This window comes from Microcebus murinus, chromosome 14 (assembly GCF_040939455.1).
Source record: "Microcebus murinus isolate Inina chromosome 14, M.murinus_Inina_mat1.0, whole genome shotgun sequence".
Lineage (NCBI taxonomy): Eukaryota > Metazoa > Chordata > Mammalia > Primates > Cheirogaleidae > Microcebus > Microcebus murinus.
The window spans coordinates 35659059-35677098 of NC_134117.1; the positions used below are offsets into that span (position 1 = coordinate 35659059).

The 18040-nt window shown below is 35.9% G+C and overlaps 1 protein-coding gene across 1 annotated transcript in view; it reads left to right on the forward strand.

The window, feature by feature from the left end:
• RNLS (renalase, FAD dependent amine oxidase) overlaps nt 1–18040 on the forward strand; it is a 257524-nt gene that overhangs the window by 159962 nt on the left and 79522 nt on the right. The window lies entirely within an intron of this gene.

Sequence of the window (18040 nt, forward strand, 5' to 3'; positions counted from 1 at the left end):
CAACCAAAAACACTGAAGCATAGAAAAGAGATATCTGAAAGAGGAAAGAAGAGGCCCTTAAACTTAATGGAAAATACAACTCCCACCGTTTCACCTCAGTGATGCTTAATAGTTAGGGCCAAGCTACAAATAGATCAGTGAGCATTTGGTCAGCTACTTGGAGGAAGACTATAAACACGAAGCAGGTATGGTGTGAGGTCACGTGGATGTGAAATCAAGTCAATGGATTGCCAAGTAGGTGAGGAATCCTTAAAAGTAGACTCAGCTCTGTGAGGGAAGGGAACATGCTGCCATTCACTGCTATTTTTACAGTGTTGGCACATAGGTGCTTAGTATTTGTGGAACGAATGAATGTATATATGTCAGTTTATGTTGGGAATTAAGTTCCAGTTTGCACATGGATGAATGAAAGAAGCCGCAGGCCAGCTCCTGCTCTGCTAATCTAAGATCAAGATTAGTGAAGAATGGGGCAGAAGAAAAGATCCAGAAAAGAAAAAGACATTTACTGCGGTAGCAGAAGGGTGTGGGAGCACAGTATTTGGAAGCATTCGAGTGGAAACCGGGAGACCTTTGTCTCTGATCTCTACCATGATGCGTTCTGTGACCTCAGGCAGAGAATCTGACTTCGTATTTTCCTTTTACTGACGTTCTCTCTCACTTTTAAAGTGACATAAGAGATTCCTTAAACACGGTAGTGGATGGGTACTTCTCCTTTGGGGCTGGACATCATCAACAGATCTGTGTCCAAAACATAGGCTTTAAATATTTCTAGTTTCTCTTCAGATTCAGTGCTAAGGATGAACGTGTCTTCATTCAACCAAGATAGCATCTGCTGTTTGACAGATACTATTCCAGGCATGGGTAAAGTTTTCTTTATGTTGAATAGTTCAGTATTTTGAGACATAAACTATAGAGAGCAACTAGGAAGCTACAGAATATTTAGGATCACTATATTTTCATTATTGCTAATTGTCTAGAGGTTTGCACACCTCTCACTTCTCATTCACATCTCTTCCCTTTGCCACTTAACCTCCAGCCTCCTCACTGTATGGAAACTACCCTACTATAAGGCCATCTACTGCTACCTAATCCTTTGGACATTGTTCGGGTCTTTTTTTTTCAACTTTCATTGGAGTAGTTGATTTTATTGACCATTCTTTCTTTATGCAAAGTCTCATCTTCCTTGGATTTCATATCAATGATATAGTGTGTTCTAAAAATTTATAAGCTGAGATTGAAATCCCAGAGATATGAGTGCAAATCTCATCTTTGTTGTATTGCAAACCTGAGCAAATTGCTTAACCCAAGTCATCTTCCGCATTTGTAAGGTGCTTGTATGTTCATTGAACACCTCCCTTAAATTGTTGGTATGAGAACTTCATGAAGTTACAGTCTGGTGCCTGGCACATAGTAAAATAATAGGGTCCACATAAGAGTTTTATTTTGGTTCCCATTCCTTCCATCCACTACTGCCTTACTTCAAGCCCTCTTCACCTCCTCTCTGAATTCTTGCAATGGCCTTCTCATCTGCCCACTCCACCACCTTCAGTCTCTCATGGTTCCTTTCCATTCTTCACCTGTGTATTTTCCAAAATGCAAATCTGATCATATCACATCTTTTCCTAAAATTTATCAGTGGAGCCCAGTGACCTGTTGGATAAACAAAGTCCACACTCCTAAGCATGATGTGATCCGGGCTCATCTGTCCACCTTCCTTAGCCATACAGCCTCCCTCACCCTTTACACTGGCCATGTTGAGCAACTCACAGTTCCCAAACTGTTCTGTGCACCCACACGCTTCATGCTCTTGCATGTGACTCATGCTCTGCTTGGATACCCTTTTCTGCCTGGATTACTTCTGTGTGTTCTTCACGGTTCAGCTCACCATTACATCTTTGTAAATTCTTCCTAAATCAGACCGAGTTACCTCTCCCTCTAAAGTACTTCGATACTATCTAACACAGGCATTATGTGTTAATTAATCTTGCTTATCTGTCTTCCCAATTAGGTGTGTGCTCCATGAGGGACTGTTTTTTGGTCCCCAGTTCTTTTCATAGATCATGGCACCTAGTATGCTCAATACATGTCTGCTGGCCTAATTTTCATAAACATGAGTTTTAGTGTTTTGGCATAGACAAAAATGAAAACAACAACAACAAAAAAAAAAAACAAAAAAACAGAACAAGAGGTTTGAGTCAGTTTGAATGTGAAAGTGAATCAACCAGGAGTTAGATTTGCAAAATCAACGATGAAGGCAGTGTGAAACAGAGTTAGAGTCTGCTTAACAACAAATAGGTATACAACTGTGTGTTTTTCCCATGGTCTAATAAGGGAACAGATTCTGCCTTTTTAAAAGCAAAGAAGAGTTTTTCCAATATTTTCCTCTAGAATTCTGATGGTTTCATGTCTTAGATTTAAGTCTGTTATCCATCTTGAATTAATTTTTGTAAGTGGAGAGAGATATGAATCCTGTTTCAATCTTCTACATGTGGCTATCCAATTTCCCAGCACCATTTATTGAATAGGGATTCTTTTCTCCGGTGTATATTGCTGTCTACTTTGTCAAAGATCAGATGGCAATATGTGGATGGTTTTATATCTGGGTTTCCTGTTCTTTTCCATTAGTCTGTCTCTATTTTTGTGCCAGTATACCATGAGAATTCTAAAAGAAAATGCTGGAAAAACTCTTCTACATATCAGCCTAGGAAAAGAATTTATGAGGATGACCCCAAGGGCAATCACAGAAACAACAAAAATAAATAAATGAGACCTGATTAAATTTAAAAGATTCTTCAAAGCCAAGGAAACAATCAACAGAGCAAATAGACAACCTATAGAATGGGAGAAAATATTCTCATGCTATACATCTGATAAAGAGATAATAACCAGAATCTACAAAGAACTTAAGCAAATCAGCAAGAAAAAGTCAAACAACCCCATTAAAAAGTAGGCAAAAAACAAGAACAGAAGCTTTTCAAAATAAGATAGACTAATGGTCAATAACAATATGAAAAAATGCTTAATGTCACTAATCATCAGAGAAATGCAAATCAAAACCTCAATGAGATATCATCCAGCCCCAGTGACAGTGGTATGGATGCAGAGAGAAAGAGAAATACTTATACACTATTGGTGGGACTGCAAGCTAGTGCAACCTCTATGAAAAATAGTATGGAGATTCCTCAAAGAACTAAAAGAAGACCTACCATTTGATCCAGCAATCCCACTACTGGATATTTCCTCAAAGGAAAAAAGAAAGGACATTTTATCAAAAAGACGTTTACACCAGAATGTTTATTACAGCACAATTCACAATTGCAAAGATGAGGAATCAACTCAAGTGCCCCATCAATTCATGAGTGGATTAATAAAATGTGGTATATGTACACCGTGGAGTACTACTTAGCCATAAAAAATTAATTAATAATAATAAATTATAATAATAAATTACAAATAATAAATTACAAATAAATAAATTAGCTTTTGCAACAATCTGGATGGAACTGGAGACCACCCTCCTAGGTGAAGTTTCACAAGAATGGAAAAAGAAACATCACATGTACTCACTATTAAATTAGAACTAACTGATCAGCACTCCTGAGCACATATGGAAGTAAAATCAATGGAATCATGCAGGTGGGAGGGGGAAGGAGGGGATGAGGGAAATCATACCTAATGGGTATAATGTATACTATCTGGGTGATGGGTACACTTATAACTTTGACTCAAGCAGTACAAAAGCAATCCATGTAACCAAAACATTTGTACTCCCATAGTATTCTGAAATAAAAAAATAAGTATATAAATAAAATTAAAATTAAAAATTAAAAGCAAAGAAATACAAGGGCTATCCAGAAAGTATCCAGCCATCGTTAATACAATGAGAACAGTTACGTGGCTGGATACTTTCCAGGCAGCCCTCCTATTTAGAGGTATGTTTATGTTCTGGAACATGGAACAATGATCAGATGCTCACGTGAAAATTAGTTGGAACACCGAGAGTGTGATGAGGCCACAAGGATTGCCATGTGGTTGGCTAGCAGACTGTGCAGTGACCAAGTCCTATAGAACTCATTGCCTGAGGTGAGAAATAGCAGAGGGCATTACAGGAAATGGCCTTGTCTTTTGGAATCATTTCGTAATTTAGCCTGCTTCAAGGAGGTAAGCTGAGCCTAGCCGTGGAACAACTCCAATAGAAGAATTATGTTGAAATCATGTGTTTCTATGATGCATTTCCAGGGCTTTTAACTCTCTTCTAAAGCTTCCCTTGAACTTTCAAATATTCTAGAAAGAGCTAGTAATATTGTGCTGTTCAGTGTCTCAAACTGTCATGTTTTAGCATTGAACACTGAATTTATTTCTTAGATCTAATCATATTTGTGTGGGGACTAGTTTATTTTGTGATTTCCTGAAACAGAAATTATGATTTAGCCTCAGTTGTCAGAGCACCTTTCTTGTTTGAACTTAGTAACAAAATATCAAGAGAGTACACTTATAATTCTATAAATTTAACTCTTTGGAGCTTCTATACTGGTATGGTCCAAACTCAAGTTTTATTTTTTCAAGTCACAATGAAAAAAGAATAAAGCAAGAAATAATAAATAAAAGAATTATAGGGTAAAATCATTAACTGTGATGTTAAATTACAGTCAAAGTTTGCTGACATTAGATATTGACAGTGGATATTAAGACACATAAATAAAGCCTGCTCTTTTGAGCATAGAATGTAAAGCTTCTGAGCTGACACTCTTAGGGAAATTTCTGTTAAAAAATGAAAAATAAAGAATAATTTAAAACCAAAGGTGCTAGTCATCAAAAATAAATTTAGCTTCTCCAGCAAATTTTCTAACAACTAATTGACAGAGGCTCCTGATAACCACCAAATATGTTTAGAAGTTTAATGTGGCAGCATTTTATGTGCATAGTAAGTGACATATCTGGCTCCACTACTTTATTTAATCCTTTGAAAATCATATGTAACATGCATTTTCAGATATAGGGGAAGTGGCCTGAAATCTAAGAGTAGATGAGATGTAAAATCAGTAAGTCAGAGAATCTAATGACTCACAGAATCTTTCTGGGCTCTATTTAAGTCATTTGAAACTGAAATTAATGATTCATATATGTGATGGCTCTTGCAGAAGTAAGAAAGGAATTGTGATTCATCTAATATTAGTGCATGTGCTTTGTTCTTATGACATAAGGTGGAGAAATGCACTTCCAATGCCTTGAGATATATATTCTTGCACATGTTCTTTTCCTGATTTCATATCCCAAATGGAAAATAAGGCTCATTAAATTAATTTACTAATCATATTTACTGTGAAAATATTCATATACAACACCAGAAAATGAGAAATCATTCCTGATCCCTCTGATTGGAAATGGTGACTTAAGTGCACTTTCAACTTATTATTAAAGGATATTGTGTATAGATTTCTATTTGTTCTTACCTACAACATATGTGTGAAAAAATTTTATTCAGTAGATAATTTCCTGACCAGTTGAACAATTTGGTAAAAAGTAACATTTTTTAAAAGTAAATCATATTTTTCTATTTGTTTAAATTGCATTTTCAGAAATGGGTCTCCATTGAGGTTTTGTTCACAATACATTATTTTAAAAAACATTCCAAATTAAAATAAATTAAACTTTTCATGGGAAAAATACAATTTACTAATAAGCCTTGTTGTGAAACAAGGAGAGTTACAAAAAATTAACAATATACGAAAAATTATTTCCAAATAAAAAATTGTTATTTAAAACAGCAAATTGAAGATATAGTTCTCTTAGTCCATTTGAACTGCTATAACAAAATACCTAGACTGGATAATTTGTAAACAATAAAATTTATTTGTTAATGTTCTAGAGTCTGGGAAGTCTAAGATCGGGACAAGCATATTTGGTGTCTGAGGAGGGCCTATTCCTTACAGATGGTGCTTTCTTTCTGTGTCTTCACATGGTGACAGGGGCAAGGCAGCTCCTGACTTCTTTTATAAAGGCACTAATCCCATTTGATATTATTAAAAGGCCCTACCTCTTAATAATATCACATCTAGTATTAGGTTTCAACATATGGATTTTGGGGGACACTAACATTCAGACAGTAACATAATGACAGTGTTATTCAGTATCCAAGATGTGGAAAGGGATAAGTTTCATCACATTGCATAACACTTACAGATTAAACCAAACAAAAAGAAGAAAAGAAAAAACAGGAAAATAAAAGCTTTCACATCCAATTGAACAATTCTTCTCCACATAAAGTCACCATGATTTTTTTAAAGATATATTTTGGCCACTTTCCAGACATCCATAGCTGAGGTGCAGAAGGTATAGTTTAAACACATTTAACAATTGCATTTGTTTAATATGTATCCCAGCTCTTTAAGAACTTGTCATTTCTTTTACCTTTCATAAGCACACTGCTGGGGGCGGGAGTATAGGGTGGAAATAAATGCAAGTACATAAAAAAATCCAGCAAAACAGCAGATTCGACAGCAGAGTCAAAGTTCATATTAATAATGATGTCGTTAAATGGAAGCATTTTTGTGCTGTATGCTAACAACAAGTCAGGTCACCTATGTCACTCATGTTTTATACACAAAAACAGATTTCTATGTGTTACTGAACAAATACAAATATTAATACTGAAATCAGAGTGCCCCAATAATAACTTTCATAGCAGGCACCAGCTATCGTTTCTAGCTCTGACAGCTGTTAGGTTGGGGCAGCACCTGTGTAATAGGGCAATGATAGGAACCACCAGGGCCTATTGCTGTTCTGTGCCCCATTGCACTCTTGGCACTTAATAAATATTTCTTGACCTACCAGAAGGAGCTCTTCATTTCTATGCTAACTCCTGCAATTTTCCCTCCTTTTTCCTCTCATGATTTCGTCTGTTGCCTTAATTCTCACTCACCTCACCTCCTTGATAATACCATTAATTCGCTCCTCCCATAGCATCCATATATAATACAACCACCTCTTTTTCTCACCCTCTCATCATAAAGGACCCTAATTGAGGATAACCATAGGAAAAGCAATTACAAACCAAACTAAACCAGCAACAAAAATAATAAACATTGCATTTTTTTCATGGGGAGAAGAATTAGACATGCAAAAGAGTAGAGATTATGTTCTTTCCATTGGCAGTGGGCTAGCATATTCCATGTGCACATAGAGCTTAAGAAGTTTTTGATGTTGACAATTATGATAGTTCAAGGAGCAGGAAATTGAAAGAATGAGAGAAGGTAATGAGGCCTGATCTATGTCTTCCAGATTTGTATCTGCAGTCCACACCAAAGCAATTATTTTTACCCACATCTATGAGATGTGAATGTAAATCACTAGATATGCATCATTTAGTTATCCTCATAACATCAAGGAGGATACACCAAAATCATCTCAAGATTGTACTTTTCCCTATGCTTAAAGATCCCCAGAGAAAGAACATTTCCAATTTCCCAGATGCCAGGAAGTTTTTCCTAAGCCTAACTATAATTCTTTTTTCTGTAATATAAGCCCTGACCCTACCCAGCTGACTAAAACAGCTCCTTATCTTCATCTGGATAATATTTCTTTGCCTATTTGAAGGTTGTTATTACAGCTTCCCTGCACCCCAGCATTCCCTGGGCCAAGTGATCTTAGTTCCCTTAGCTTTGCCTATTTTGTAATCCTTTCAACACTTTTTATCTGCCTTTTGGATAATCCCCAAGTACACTGCATTTCACTTAAATTACCTCATAAGCTAGGTGAAATTTGGGCAATGCTGAGTCAAGTGTCTGGGTTATTTTATGATTTCTCTTTGCTGCAGTTATTTATGCACCTTGTTTATCAAGCTGGAGTTTTCCATGGTACTGCCATTTTGGTACTTCCTGGTAAGCTTGGGATCTATTCTGATCTTCAGACTTTTCCCATTAAACATGAATCATGTTTTCCTCATCCTCTAATTCAAAATTATGCTTACTGACAACCTGGATGGAACTGGAGAACATTAGGTTAAGTGAAATAAGCCAGGCACAGAAATACAAATCTCACATGTTCTCACTCATATGTGGGACCTAACGAAACATTAAGACAATTGATCTTATGGAGACAGAGAGTAGAATGATGGTTACTGGAGGCTAGGAAGGGAAGGGGGAGGGAGAGATAAAATAGGGGTGGTTAATGGGTGTAAAAATATAGTTGGATAGTTAGATAGAATGAACAATATTTGATAGCACAACAAAGTGACTATAGTCAAAAATAAGTTATGATATACTTTAACTAAAAGAATAGAATTGGAATGTCCCTAACACAAAGAAATGGTAAATGCTTGAGGTGATGGATACCCAATTTCCCTGATTTGATTATTACCCATTGTATGCCTATATCAAAACATAACATGTACCCTATAAATATATACAACTATTAAGTACTCATAAGAATTAAAAATTTTAAAAAAATTTAATTATGCTTCCTGGATAAATTACTCCTCTATGTCAAATGTCACTTGGTCCATGACTTAGGGGTTTAGACATAGTTTTAAACTCCTACCTATCTCAATTTATGAAAATGCTATAGTAATTTTTCAGCAGAATAAAATGTCCAGGAAAAAAAAACACCTCAGAGGTGGTAGATATCTAAATTATACAGAAGGTAAGTCCAACTCCTTCTCCTTCATTATACAAATGATGAAACTGAGGCTTAGGATAATTAAACAAGTTGTCCCAGACCACAAAGATTCCTGAGAACAGAGGCAGGATTGAAACTAAGGTGAACTGATTCTCAGTTGTATGCCCTTTCTACAGCACACTAAAGCCTTTCACTATGCCTGTGTACACTAACAAAGTTAACAAGCTAGGATTGCCAAACAAGAAAGGTATAGAAATTATAAGTTTGAGGGAATTTAATAGAAAACTGCTTTTGTTGTAAATTCCACAATCTTACCAATAAAAATTATATGCACTGTAGACTAGTCTTTTATCCTATATTAGACAACTTTATGTATTTTAATTAGCCAGAAAAAATATCTACAAGAACCCTTCAGTTAATCAAAACAGGTCCTCCTGCACTGAATTGTCTTTTATTTTTAAACTTTTTACAGTATAAATATTCAATGGAATACAAGTATAGAGAGCATAGAATAATGAATCCAGATTCAGAAGTTATCAGTATGTGGTCAACCTTGTTTTGTCCCTAGTCCTCATGTGCCCCACAATTATTTGATGGAAATTTCAGGCATCATATTATTTCATCTGTAAATATTTCAATGTGTATTTCTAAAAGATAAGGGCACTTGTTTTAAGCTATAACAATAGTTATCACTATTATTAACACAAATATTAACAATAATTTCCAAATAGCAAGTAGCCAGTCACATAATTGCTTAATATCAACAAATAGTTAGCCAGTGTTCATATTTACCATTTCATTTTCATATGAATGTGTTTGTATAAGTTTGTGTGTTTGATGAAGATCAAAATAAGATTTTGTAATATAAATGCAATTGCAATATAAACAATTGACTTATATGTCTCTGAAGTCTCTTTTAATCCATGGGTTTTCTTTCCTTTTCCTTTCTTCCTCTTATAATTTTTTGTTGAAGAAACTAGCTGTTTATCCAATATTGTTTCTAATGTCTGCATTTTGCTGAATGCAGCCCCATGGTGTCACTTAACATGTTCATCTGAGTCTTATATTTCCTGAAAGTGATGGTTAGATGTAGAGGCTTGATCACACTCAGGTTCATTAGGGGCTGGAAGACCACTTTATAGATAATGTTGTATTCTTCTATCAGGAGATGAGCTGTTAGCACCTATTGATGATAGTTGCTGAGATCCATTAGTTCATTAAGGATTGCAAAAATGAGATATTTTACTTTATTGGCTAGGGTATTTCTAAATAACATACCATTCATTAACTAATTGGTCACTCATTAGTACTTTTTTCAGTATCTCATCAGCAATTGGTTGTCTTAATGCTTGTTCTTTTAGAGATAACTCAGTAAACATGCAGGTGAACATTATTTGCAGAGTTCTTACATGTTCATAATTGTTTGTTTATGGCCTTTTTACTTGAACATCATTTTGACTGTATATAAAATCTATGGCTCACATTTTTCTTTCTTTGAGTGCTTTAAATGTGTTATTCCATAGTCTTCTGCATAAAATGTTGTTGTCAAAGAGTCTGATAATAATCTGAGTTTCTTTTCCTTGGTCTTTTTGCTTGTATAACCAAAATATTTATTAGTATTATTACAAAAATAAATTTTAGCTTTAAAACTGTGACTCATAGTTTTGCTACAGTATGTCTCAGCAATGGCTGTTGTTGGTTGATTTTTCCAGAGTGTATCAATCATGTTCTTTCAGTGTGTAATATTGATCATATTTTTTTTAAAAGACATTTAGTATTTGTTCTGTTCTATTACTCAGATTTTCTTCTTCTGGGACTCCTGTCATGCATCTGTCTGGCATGCTTTCATTATCTGAAGGGAAGTTATTTTGCCCTTCCTCTTTTGTCTTATAATGCCTTTGTATGGACAGTTTTATTCTACTGCTCAGTTTCAATGAATGAGTTTTTCTGTACTTTGAGAAAGGAGGTGTTAGCCAAAGTAAATTTTCTTGATTCAGAGCTCTAAAGCTCCCTCTTTTGAAAGGCAAGATAAAAAATTATGTTCTTATGCTTTCTGAGATCTGCTTCCTCAGCTCCAACCTCACTTTTAACTGGACTTTTTCTTTTCTCTCTCTTATTACTCCAGTCCTGGTCAATTTGGATTCTCCTCCCAGTTTTTTCATAGTGTGGGATAGGGCTCTATCTTGTTAGGGAACTTTGGTTGGTGAGTTTTGAGAATTTGTGTGGCCCACATTTATCTAGCACCATCAGACCTTAATGAATCACAGATCCTTTGCACTACTTCTAATCAGATTATGCCAAAGACCCTTCCAGTTTAGAAAACATAAATGAGGATTTATGGGTATACTTTTTTCACCTTGTTTTGTTTTAGATGTTGTCTGTGGTCCTTTGAGTTTACTATCCTAGTTGTTCTATTTTTATAGAATATAAATATGTCTGATGCAAAATGGCATCTTATATGGTATTTTCTAAGGTCTAGCCATATTCAGCTGTATCTCTGATATCTTATAACCTATAGTAGAACTACAAGAGAATTGCTCATGATAATTATGATACTTGGGAAATGTAAAATCTTGAATCATAAGAAAAAAGAAGTCTCTGCTTAACTTTTAATTTACTAATGAACTCGTTTCTTGTAAATAATTAGAACATCCTTTTCCAGTATTTAGTATTTTGGCATTCTGAGGCTGTGAATGCTAAGAGTATTTGAATTCTGTTCAACTATTCTAGTATTTTCTAGGACTGAATTCCCAAATATGTTATAAAGACCTGTCTCAATATTTATTATGGTTAATTTACTAAGAGTGGATAAATTATTTAATACTATTATATTTAGAAGGAATTTATAACATTTGGTTTAGGGAAAGCATGTTGATTTTTATCTTTTGTCAGAATTGATTTTTCAATTGATTTTCTCAGAATAATCAGAAGTGCATTTCTCCTAAGTGTGTCTTTCCTAAAAGTGAAATTTACCTTACAAATCAATGGCAGCCATGGGGTAATGGTAAAAGGAAGGAAAGTTGTGGGAGCCTCTGGAATTTAATATCCCATACAATTTGAATTCTTGTTTTCCGAAAGAAAATTAAAATGTTTGTTAAGGGACAAAAAAATGGAATATTATTTTAAAATTGTAATATAGCACCTCTTGTGTTATCCTGGATAGAGCTGGAGCCCATTCTACTAAGTGAAGTATCACAAGAATGGAAAAACAAGCACCACATGTACTCACCATCAAATTGGTATTAATTGATCAATACTTAATTGCATTGTGACCTTTCATTTTAGCCTGAAAGTCTAAATGAGCTTTTCTCTTTTATGAAGAGCAGATCTGTAGCCAAAGAATTCTCTCAGTTTTTTGTTTATTTGAAAATGTCTTGATTTCTTCCTAATTTTTGAAGGATAGTTTTTCTGGCTATACAATTCTTGGTTGATGCTCTTCTCTTCTCAGCATTTTGAATATGTCATGCTACTGCATTCTGACCACCATAGTTTCTGATGAGAAATCAGCTACTAATCTTACTTAGAATCCTTTGAACTTGATGAGTCACTTCTCTCTTACTGCTTCAAGATCCTCATTGTCTTTGGCTTTCAATAGTTTGATTATAATGTGTCTAGGTATGAATCTCTTTGATTTTATCCTACCTAGAGTTTGTTGAACATGCTCGATGTATAGATTAATGATTTTCATCAAATTGGAAAGTTGGGGCATTATTTTTTATATAGTCTTTCTGCTTTTCCCTCTCCTCACCTTCTGTGACTCCCATTAGGCCTATGTTGGATGGTTTTCTTCAAGTCTCTGTGGCTCTATTCCTTTTTTTTTTCTTTTCCTCCTCAAACTTGGTAATATCAGTTGACCTACCTTCATGTTTGCTGATTCTTTCTTCTGCCTTCTCAAATCTTCTGTTGAGCCCCTCTAGTAAAATTTTCTATTCTTTTACTTTACTTCTCAACTTCAGAATTTCTATTTGGCTGTATTTTGTAATTTCTATCTCTTTATTGATCTCTATTTGGTATGAAATCATTCTCATACTTTAGTTCTCTAGACATGGTTTTCTTCAGTTCTTTAAACACAACTAAGATAACTGATACAAATCTTTGTCTAGTAAATACAATGTATGGGCTTCCTCAGAGACAGTTTATGTTTACTGCTTTTATACTGCATGTATGCCATACTTTTAGTTTCTTTGAAGGTCTCCTACTTTCTGTTGAAACTCTACATTTTAAATAATATAATATGGAAACTCTTGAAATGAGAAACTTCCACTTCCTCAGCATTTGCTAAAGTTACTGTTTGTTGGTAGTGCTTGTTTGATTTTTCTGAACTAATTCTTTGGTTTGCTAAAGTTACTGTTTTTTGGTGTTGCTTGTTTGTTTTTGATTTTTCTGAACTAATTCTTTAATGTCTGATTTCTTTGTCTTGAGTGGCCATTAGAATTTCTGATGGATAGTTTAGCATTCAGCTAATGATTAGATGAAGATTTCCTTAAATGCCTGGAGCCTGTAAGTCCCCCAGTCTTTGCCAAGGGGCTCTGTTTGCTTTTGGAGCACACCTTTTACACTCCAGCAAACAGTGCGTGTAACTCTGCCTTAGCTTTCACTTCCTGCTTGCAAAGAGCCACAAGATTGGACAAAGATGAAAATGTAGGTCCTTCTCGGGTCTTTCCTGAGCATGCACACAGCACTGAGTATGCACACATCCATGTGCATGAACTTGGCCTTCTAGATTCCCTGTAGTATGAAGAGTAAGGCTGTACTTTTCAAATCTTCCTGTGGACATATCTTTCCCTAGCTTTTTCTTTTAAGCTTTTGGTAAGCTAATTATTTGCCCCAACTGTTAGGTTCTGCTTTAGGAAATTGTGATGTTGAATAATTGCCCTTGACTCTTTTCTACAAATGATTGACAATCATTTCGACTGAGAAAAATATTCACACTGAGTGAGCTCTAAGTTAAGTCACATATTGTGAGTGGGATATTTCAGGGAACCATCAGACAGGTCAAATAATGATTTTTCTCAATCATTTCTATTGAGAAAAATATTCACACTGAGTGAGCTCTAAGTTAAGTCACATGTTGTGAGTGAGATATTTCAGGGAACCATCAGACAGGTCAAATAATGACAGTTTTCTAGAAATGGGGTTTGGAAGGAGCTCTAACCCTGTTCTACCCCCTCCAGTGGCTGCCAGGCTGCTGGTTTTTATTATGATTGCAAATGGTTAGTTTTCAAGATTATTGCAGAGCTGAGGAGGGGTTGCTGGGGATAGAGCAAGGCAAAAGCCAACAAAACTCACTGTTTTTACTCATAGCCATTTTTAAAATAAAAGCTCCCCTGATTGCTACAAGCCTTTGATTAATTTCCAGAGTTCTGAAAAAGTTCATACTGACAATTTTCGCCAAAATTTTTATTGCTTTTGTGGGGAAGAGGATTTTCAGAGTTCCTTACTATACCATTTTCATTATCACCCCATGTCCTCTTTTAATAATTACTATTTTTAAATAACATCTTTTACTATCCTAAAATGAAATTCATGGATAATATAATCTACCAATACACGTAATTTCAAAATTATCATTATAATTACCTAATTGCAAATGCTTGGGCACAAGTACACTAGAAGACATAACGAAGGAGTCAGACATACTTATTTGTAAAATCACTTTGAATTGGGACATTACAAACAAAAATGATTATAGTTGTACTTTTAGAAGATTCAAATATCATATGTGGCATGGACATTATATTACAGCTTTCAAAAATGGTGAACAAACTTCCTCACAAACTTCCAAAATACTCTAGGAAGCAGTGCCATATCTTTGAGAGCCACTGCTTTAAATGAGCTGTTGGTTGGTTTTTGGTTTTTTTAAATCTGAGGTGCACCAAGTTTCAAAGAAAGGTCCACAGTAAGAAAAGCAATAAGCTGACCAGGTGCAAGTGTGCTATAATAACAGCTCACTGCTACTCCGCCCTACATTCTACCTTTCAGGAAACTTGAATACTAAAATAATCACTAAATAATTTGCAGACACTTTGGTATAATGGATGCTCGAACAAATTTTCTTTTCTTTTTTTTTTTTTGCATTCATTTTTATTTGGAATAACAGTTTTGAGGGATATATCACAGTTTTATCAACTCTGATGATGAATCTAATGACAAAAGTCCTATTAAATTAATCTCTACTGGTTCTTCATAAACCACAACCAAATTGTTCTTCCCACTTGTGTTCATGGCTACTTATGAATACTGTTGCAAATGCTGTAATTGCAATCAACTTCATTTGACCTTCTCAATATAACACTTGATTATTCAGCGTCAGTGTTACCAGGTGACATGAAATGCTGTGGCTCCTGGCCCACATTTTAGTGAATTTGGAATTGCCTGCACTTACATCATGGCCCCTCCACCATAGCACCTGCATGCTGTATTCCTGAATCTGTAAGCAGATAGATACTCTTAGGTATGTATTTCTTTTAGTCCCCCACTAGTGAGAGTATCCTGCTTATACTTAATGGATATTCATATTTAAAGCTTTTCCTTTCTGTTCTGTATCACTACGGATGCATTCTCACTTTAGGGCTTTAGCTTTAAAAAGTATCCGAATTTAATTCCACTAGAGGGCACCATGGTAAACTTCACTTTCAAAGTGATTCGGAATATATCAGTTAAGAAATCCCCAAAACTGGACTGTTGAAACAAATGAATGTAATTAAAGCAGCAATACCTTTGACCAAGATATTTATTCCACTGTGACTTTAAAATCTCTGTAGAATGATTCATTTTGCTAAGGGTATGTTAATCACTCACAGGCACAACTTTGGGAAATCAAAAGTAGATGACAGGCTTTATTATGGCCATCATGTGAGCTCCACAGACTACCAAGAAAATAGTACAGTTCTCTTGGGAGATGGCCTCTACTTTTCAGGCTCCAAAAAAGAATTAATGCCTCTTGTATACCAGGAAGTAAAGCTATATCATACTTTCCTACATGCTACAAAATAGCTATCTTTAGTAAAGCTCCGATTTCAGGGTGGATTTCAGTTGTTTACTACGAATACACCCTGAGAGTGAATTTATACCATCCCTCAAGTCTCAACCCAGACAAGATTCCATTCTCTTTTCCAGAAATCATGGTGTTGGGATTCCACAGAACTTCCCAAATGATGGCAGCAGTATTAGAGCTCATAACTACAATGGGAATTAATAACTAACAGGGTACAAACATGAACACAGTGTCCTCACATCCATGGCTCCATTGGTGCATGGTGATATGGCATGTAGGGTGTGTTAATGCCCTGATATTCATTCATTCATTCAACACATGGTTATTAAGTACTTCCTGTGGACCATGTAGTGGGCTCTGGGGATAGGGTGGTAAGGGACTTGACCTGACCTTTGCCTGAATGGAGCTTGGTGACCGGCAGTAGGAGGGAAGACATATAAACAAAAGATGATAAACATGAAATCAAATAAAAACATATGTACTGTCAGATTGAGAAGTCACAAGAAGTTTATAAAAAGGTATTATGAGAGAGAATGATGAAGGGGAACTCTAACTTACACAGACTTGTGAGAGAAACCATATCTGCGTAGATAACATGAAATAGGAGAAAGCTCCAGCTAGGTGATGACATGGAGACAGGGACCAGAAAAATTTAAGGATCTTCAGCTGGAAAGACTGTGATGTGTTCGAATAACTAAAGGGAGGCCACCATGGCTGGAATGTGAGTCCTAGGCAGAGCAAGGCAAAGTAAACTGGGGCTGGATCATAGCAAGGGTTTTGAGTTTCATTTTCAGGCAAGTAGTGATTGTGGAGATGAACAGAAGTGGCCTGATTCAAGGTATGTTTTAGAAACAGAATCTACGGGCACTGCAGATAAATTAGGTAATGGGAGAAAATTAAGACAAAAATGGCTTACAGGTTTTTAACTTGAGCAACTGAGTGAATGGTTGTGCTGTTTAGTAAGCCTAAGGAAGGAGCAGTTTTCTGGGATAGGTGGAAGGAATAATTAGGCAGCCATCTTCTACCTGATAAATGTGAGATGCCTGTGATACACCCCAGTGAAATATATTCAGGACTGCCCTCTGAGCTCTCAAGTCACAAGTATCATTTGTACCATGACCACCTCCCCTTCCTAATACCCAGAGGGACCTTCCCTAAATCTATGTTTTCAAGGTTGTGGTTCTGAAGAGCAGGGAGCCATTCACCCCCCTCTGCATCTCCCACTAAACTAACTACAAGCTGACATGCCTTCTGCTTCTCTTTTCTGCTATCAGTTTGTTTGCTGCCCTCTGTCCCCACAAGACAACTCCAAATTATCACCACAACACCTGCCAGGTATCAAAAGTGTTGGATTTGTAGCTGAAAGACATGGGCTATTTTTCTTACTAGCCGGCTACCCTGGGGGCATGCTATTTAACTTCTGGGAGCCCTGCAGATCTTTGTGAAAACAATATCAATGATTATATGTAAAAGCATTTTGTAAACTGTAAGCAGTTATATAAATAGCTATTGTTATTCTTATTTTCTTCCCAGTCTCCACCTCTGTTACAAATAATCCCTGTTTATTTTGCCTTGTTCTCTTCCCTTTTCTTCCTGCTTGCTTCTTCTGTCTCTTGTCCCTTCTGCCACATAAATTTGCTTTCCTGAAAAAGGCTGGTTATTTGGAGACATCATCACCAGCCAATCAGAGCTCACCATTTCTTCTGGCTGTTAAACCAATCAGATGTAAGCTCCAGGTCTCTTTTTGAGTGTTGCTAAGGCTTCAGGTCTACTTCTAAAAGCTGACTTGCTTGCTTTCTGCTAGTTCATTCTCTCTCTCCCTCAGCACCCCCCTTCTCCCACCCCTACTCTGTCCCTCTCACTCTCCCCCCTCTTCTGGGTTTGGAGCAATTCCAAATACTTAAGGCTTCCGGAAGTTTGGGTTATGGATAAGCAAGGTTTGACTGTGTATTTTTTCCCTTGAGAAATAGAGGACAACTATTCCATGTTCAATATTGAAGCAAGTGTTTTAGCAGCTTAATATCCCTTTGCTTCATAAAATTTAGTTCTGTTTATGGGAGTTTTTGGTGTATAAATTGCCTTCTGTACACCAAAAGACTAGAGCACACACTGGCATTAAATTTGGCAATGAAACGTCATATCATTTGAACCTCATTGGGCTTTACAGAATGCATTCAAAATATTTTAAAGCCTTTCCAGTTTTTCATTGATGACAGAAGATGATAAAAATATTGTGGTTATTTTGCTCCTGTTTCTTGAACTTTTCAGTGCTGATATTATTGGAGAAAACCACCAGTGGACAGCAGTGATTTGAGAACTATATCTAATCACTAAATAGGTATCCTCCCTCTCACATCCTGCTTATCTATGGAAAGTAATTAACATGGGAATAATAGCTAGAAACCCTCCCTTTTTAGAGGACCCAAG